Here is a 6,000-nt window from a genome sequence, read left to right on the forward strand (position 1 = left end):
AATATATTGGGATGTGGACTGGGAACGTATTGACTGTTGGGGCCCCTCTGAAATGTGTGGGTGCTCTTTGAAATGCATGTTGTACTGATATGCATGGCTATCAGATTGTCATTACTTTAGGACATATATCCATTAACATACCCTTCGGACGCTCACTGTACTAGCCTTGTGATGTTCTATAAACAATGGACATCAGATATCTCTGTTGGTGCCTCAAGTTCTCTATCTATACATAATATACCGTTCTTTACACAAGCTCCCTTTGGCATTTTCTCAAGGAGTCTTCCCAGTCAGCGTTCTTTCCCCACAACATTCCATCCCAGTAGGGCAGAGTGTAACCATGGCATGGATTAATACAAAATCTAATATAGAAAAGGATTAATTCAAAATCTAATACCGGTATGTCGTGTCCCCTGTCACTTATAAGGTTAGTGGAGTTGATGGTGGAACAGACGTTTTGTACAGTCTCCTTTCCTCAAACACTTCCTCTCTCTAATCTATACCTGCAACTAAGTATTGTTTCCTTTACAAGCTATCTCCTACACAAATGCAACCTTAGTTAGCTCTAACTACCATCATAGGTGTCTTACCACTCTAGAGTTGCTAAGTCAAAATGGTGCTCCGTTCTTCAGTCTTTCCTTTCTACATGAAGGCATTGATTCAGACAAGGGGTACAATCCAGAAAGGTTGTGACTCTTGTCATGGCCCCAGACACTACTGGTTGTGGGTGGGTTGTGGGCAGGAGCTCCAGTAGCCTGAATCAGACCATTTTCTTGAATTGAGATTTCTTAACGTGCTCATCCTCAGATAAGTAGCATCTTGTCAAATGTATAGTGAAAGTGAATCAAACAGATTGTTAGCACTATGCTATGTTTTCATCACAACCCTGCTTAGCATCACAACTGTAAGGGTCTGTAAGCTTTTGCTTTGTGTGCTCCCCCCTGGGCTCATAAAAGCAGTCCAGGCCTTTTGCCTTTCTTTGGTTCAGGAGCTGCGTCCAGCAGGCCCCAGGTTGGAATGTCTCTTCCCACGATCCACCTCCCTTGCTCTCTCCAACTCCCTCCCACCAGCTATGGCCTTGGTGTGTAGATAGCAATAACGAGCTTCCTGAGATCTTTGATGATCCTGTACCATGCACAATTATCTCGTAGATTCCCATAACATGCATTTGACATCTGCTTCCCTATAGGGGTTATAATTCTGTCTTTGTGAAATTGCTAGCACTTGCAACTTTGCCATTGTAGGGCCTATACTAACCTGAAGCTTCCAATAAAGTTCCTTGTTTCTGCATGACCGTCTGAGCAAGTTATTTTATGGAGTTTGCACAGGGAGGTTGGGAACCCTCACATTAAGTTGCAAGTCATCTGCCTCGTTGTCCTGCTCCTGTACCATTCTTGGACAGCTATGGCAGGCAACGGGGATGACAACGACAAGAAGGACAGCACCGTACCCAAGCAGCCCGATCCGGCCCCTTCGGAAGGGAAGTCGACTGGGAAGACGCCCAGTGGAGCTGACTCGGGATCGGGCCTGGGTACAAAGCCCAAGTCCACCCGCTTGAATACCTGGCTGGAGTCTCCCTGGGGTTGGTCGCTCCCGCAGAGTGACGCGCGGTCACGACGGACTGCGGTTCACGGGTTGGGGTTCGAGGACGATCCCGCCCGAAAGGAAGCCCTGCTGTTTCACCAGATGGATGAGGAGCGGCAGCGCTGGCAGGAGGAGCGCCAGGAATTACTGGACCGGATGGATGCCATGAACGCGGTGATTCTGGACATGGCTCAAGCCATGGACTACCTGAAGGTTCCGACGCCACCCGTGGCTCCGGCGGACGGAGGGCAGCAACCAGACCCACCTGTGGCTCCCGCACCTCCCATCCGTCCCGCTCCACTGGCCCGCCGAGACCTGAAGATCACGTATGACGGGTCGAGCGACCAGCTGACGTTTTTTATGGTACAAGTGGACATTTTTATGCGGGAACAGGCCCGGATCTTTACCTCGGAAGAATCCCGGGTCCAATACGTGGCGTCTCTTCTACAGGGTGAGGCGGCCGCCTGGATGGTACTGCAGTATGAGCTCCGCTCCCCGGTCTTGCGAAGTCTTGATGACTTCATGATCGCCCTTCAACACCGTTTCGAGGACCCGCATTTGGGTGAGCGAGCAAAAACCGCCTTGCTACAACTGCGTCAAGGGACTAAGTCGGTCACGCAGTATGCAAGCGAATTTCAGTCGCTCTCAAGTAAAATTTTGGACTGGAGTGAAGCTACCAGGGTGCAGTATTTCCGCGAAGGTTTGAACCCGGAATTGCAACACTGGGCTTTCATGCAAGGTAACCCTCCCGATGTTGAAGGGTGGGTTCGTCACGCCGCTGACATCGAGAACCGAAAGCAGCTGCTGCTCCTGTCCCGGCAACGCACCGGACGGGAGACCAAGACCCGTGGAGACAGGCCCGGCGGTCCGAAGGACTCTCGTCCCCCCTCGGAGGGAGGACCATCCGTGACCGAACGCCGCAAACGCTTTGAGAGCGGGGCCTGTCTCGTTTGCGGGGGAAGAGGACAGTTTGCCTCTCAATGCCCTTCCGGACCCGGACGTCCGGGACCGTCTCGTCCGGCAACGACCGAACCTGAGAAGCCCCCTCCCGAGGGGCAACCTCGCTGCCAGAGCGGCGCACCGAGCCGACGGGGCGCACCCTCGGCATTGCACGCACGCACCGAGGTCGAAGCCTCGGGCACTTCTGGCCCATCGGGGCCACGGATTACAAATGAAACCTTTGACTCATCGGAGTCACTGATTACAAATACCGTGTCTGCTTCCTCCAGCGAGGAGGAGGACTGGGACATGCCGGCAAAAAACGCCGTCGGTCTGCTCTAAAGGGGGTTCCTCAGCAGACCGCTCCGAACGTTGTGCAAGGAGCTCCACTGATGGTAAGCGCTCAGGAAGACAATGTGTATGTAAAGGTCAATCTCTCGTTGCCAAAAGGGGGGCCCATGTTAGAATTTACGGCCCTAGTTGACTCGGGTTGTGCCCGCACCCTGATAAGAGAAGAGGCTGCCCGACAATTGCGAGTTAAGCGAAAGCGGCTACCTGAACCCATCCGCTTTTCCCAGATGGAAGGCAGTGACTTTAAAAAGGGGCCTGTTACTCACCGCACCGCCGCAGTCGTCATGGCCGTAGGGGAGCATTGGGAATGGCTTTATTTTACTATCGCTCCCATTGCCGCGCCCGTTGTGTTAGGGATGAACTGGTTGCTGGGGCACAATCCTTCCATAGACTGGATTGAGTGGACGCTCACCTTTCCCCGCAACCTGTGTGAATTCCATGATAAAGACCGAGTGCTTAAAACTCCCGCAGCCGCCCTCGTGGGGGCCCCTTCTATCAAAGCTTCCCTGCCCCAGCTCCCCAGCGAGTATTCCCAGTTTGCCGATGTGTTTGACGTGCGGGAATGCGACGAATTGCCCCCCCCCACCGGGAGACGGACTGTGCTATTGAAATAGTGGGGGATGGCAAATTATCCAAAGGGAAGGTCTACCCCATGAGTCCTAATGAAAAGGCGGTGTTGCGAGAATATTTGGACACCAATTTAGCGCGGGGCTTTATCCGCCCGTCAAAGGCACCATACTCGGCCCCCGCCGTCTTTGTCAAGAAAAAGACGGGAGACTTAAGACTGTGTATTGATTACCGTAGACTGAATGCTGTCACTCAGTCTAATGCATACCCCCTCCCTCTCATTCCAGACCTTCTCGCACAATTGAAGGAGGGCCGAATCTTCACCAAATTGGATTTGGTGGAGGCTTACCACCGTGTCCGCATACGAGAAGGGGACGAACCAAAGACTGCCTTCTCAAGTTGTTTTGGAATGTTTGAGTATTTAGTGATGCCGTTCGGACTTTCGGGGGCTCCTAGTGTATTCATGCAATTGATTAATGAAGTACTTCATGATTTATTGTTCCGCGGGGTGGTGGTTTTCTTGGACGATATCCTCATTTATACGAAGACCATGAAGGAGCACGTACAACTGGTGCGCGAGGTGCTGCAGCGGCTGCGCGAGCACAAACTGTTTGCTAAGGTTTCTAAATGTGATTTCCATCAACCCTCCATCACTTTTCTGGGGTATGTGATTTCCCACCAAGGCTTAGAGATGGATCCCGAGAAGGTTCGGGCGGTAATGGAGTGGGACCCCCCCACCACGCGCAGACATTTGCAGCAGTTTTTGGGCTTTGCTAACTTTTACCGAAACTTCATCCCTAACTTTGCCCAGGTAGCGCTCCCTCTCACTTCGCTCCTGCGTACAAAAGGGAAAGGGGCGGGAGCCGCCTTGCCCTCTGCTAGGTTGCAATGGACTTCGGACTGCCAGCAGGCTTTCGATACGCTCAAGCGGCTTTTCTCGTCCGAACCCGTTCTCGCGCACCCTGATTGTGAAAAACCTTTTGTGGTCCAGGTCGATGCTTCTGACGTTGCCATGGGGGGGCCCCTCTTGCAACGGGACGAGAACGGTCAGCTGAAACCTTGTGCCTATTTTTCTAAAAAGTTCTCCCAATCCGAAATCAACTGGGCCATTTGGGAGAAGGAAGCCGCAGCTGTTAAACATGCCCTCACCATTTGGAGGCATTTCCTGGAGGGGGCAGAGATCCCTTTTGAAGTTTGCAGCGATCACAAAAACCTGGAGGCCTTAAAAGGAGCTAGAAAGCTCACCGCGAAACAGATTCGTTGGGCACAGTTTTTTGCCAAATTCCGCTTTGTCCTGAAACATGTGCCAGGAAAGGACAATGCGTTAGCGGATGCTCTTTCTAGGCTCCCCCAATACCGCAATGACTTTGACCGGCCGGTAGATTCCTTGTTTACCCCTGAACAGAGAAGGGAAGTCTCGGGACTTGCAGTAACCACCCGGTCCCAGTCCCACCGCCAGGATTTTCCTCCCCTCAAAGGAGTCCCGGAGGCTTTTCAACAGCGGCTCCGGGACGCTTCTCTGAGGGAGGCGGATCAGCAGGTTCTCCCCGCAAATCTCGACCGACAGGGCTCCTTTTGGTTGCAGGGGGGTAGGCTTTATGTCCCCGAAGTACTCCGAAAAGAAGTGCTGGGAATGGTCCACGGGGCCAAACTTGCGGGGCATTTTGGGTTTGTAAAGACTTTGCATTTATTGCGGCGTCAATTTTGGTGGCCAGGTATGAGAGCCGATGTGGAGTTATACGTGCGCAGCTGCCCCATTTGCGCCACTGCCAAAAAACGAATGGGAAAGCCCCCTGGACTCTTAAAGCCTCTGGAGACCCCGACCATGCCCTGGGAAGTAATCGCCATGGATTTTATCACTGATTTGCCCCCAAGTCGGGGAAAAACTGTACTGTGGGTGATAACAGACTTATTCTCTAAACAGGTTCACTTTGTTCCTTGTGCGGGGCTACCATCGGCCCAAAAGTTGGCTAAACTGTTTATTAATCACGTGGTGAAGTATCATTCGATCCCGAGGAAGGTCTGTCTTTGTGAAATTGCTAGCACTTGCAACTTTGCCATTGTAGGGCCTATACTAACCTGAAGCTTCCAATAAAGTTCCTTGTTTCTGCATGACCGTCTGAGCAAGTGATTTTATGGAGTTTGCACAGGGAGGTTGGGAACCCTCACTTATCTGTGATCTGCTTAGGACTGGGTACTGCATATTATTTGCAACTTGTAGGAAAAGGAGAGGTCTCCAACACACATTCCAAATTCAGTGTGAAGACTAGTGCCCAAGAAACTATTAAATATTATCAATTGCATATAGTTAAAATCCTGGACTGTTCTCTACCTGGCCAGTCAGGGGTAAAGGCACAGGGTCTCTATTGAGCAGCTGAGATCAGGCCAGGCTGTAGTGCAGCCTCAAGTTCAGGAGCTGGAGGGTAGAGTGCTTAAGCTAGGATGGAGAGTTGTTGAACCAGCAATGGCTAGAGATCAACTGAAGGCTTATACAAGGAGCTAATGACACCATCCCTTCCTGTAACCACAGCTGGATCCCGGATCCTCCAAAGAACTAGA

Source organism: Euleptes europaea, chromosome 9 (assembly GCF_029931775.1).
Source record: "Euleptes europaea isolate rEulEur1 chromosome 9, rEulEur1.hap1, whole genome shotgun sequence".
Taxonomy (NCBI): Eukaryota; Metazoa; Chordata; class Lepidosauria; order Squamata; family Sphaerodactylidae; genus Euleptes; species Euleptes europaea.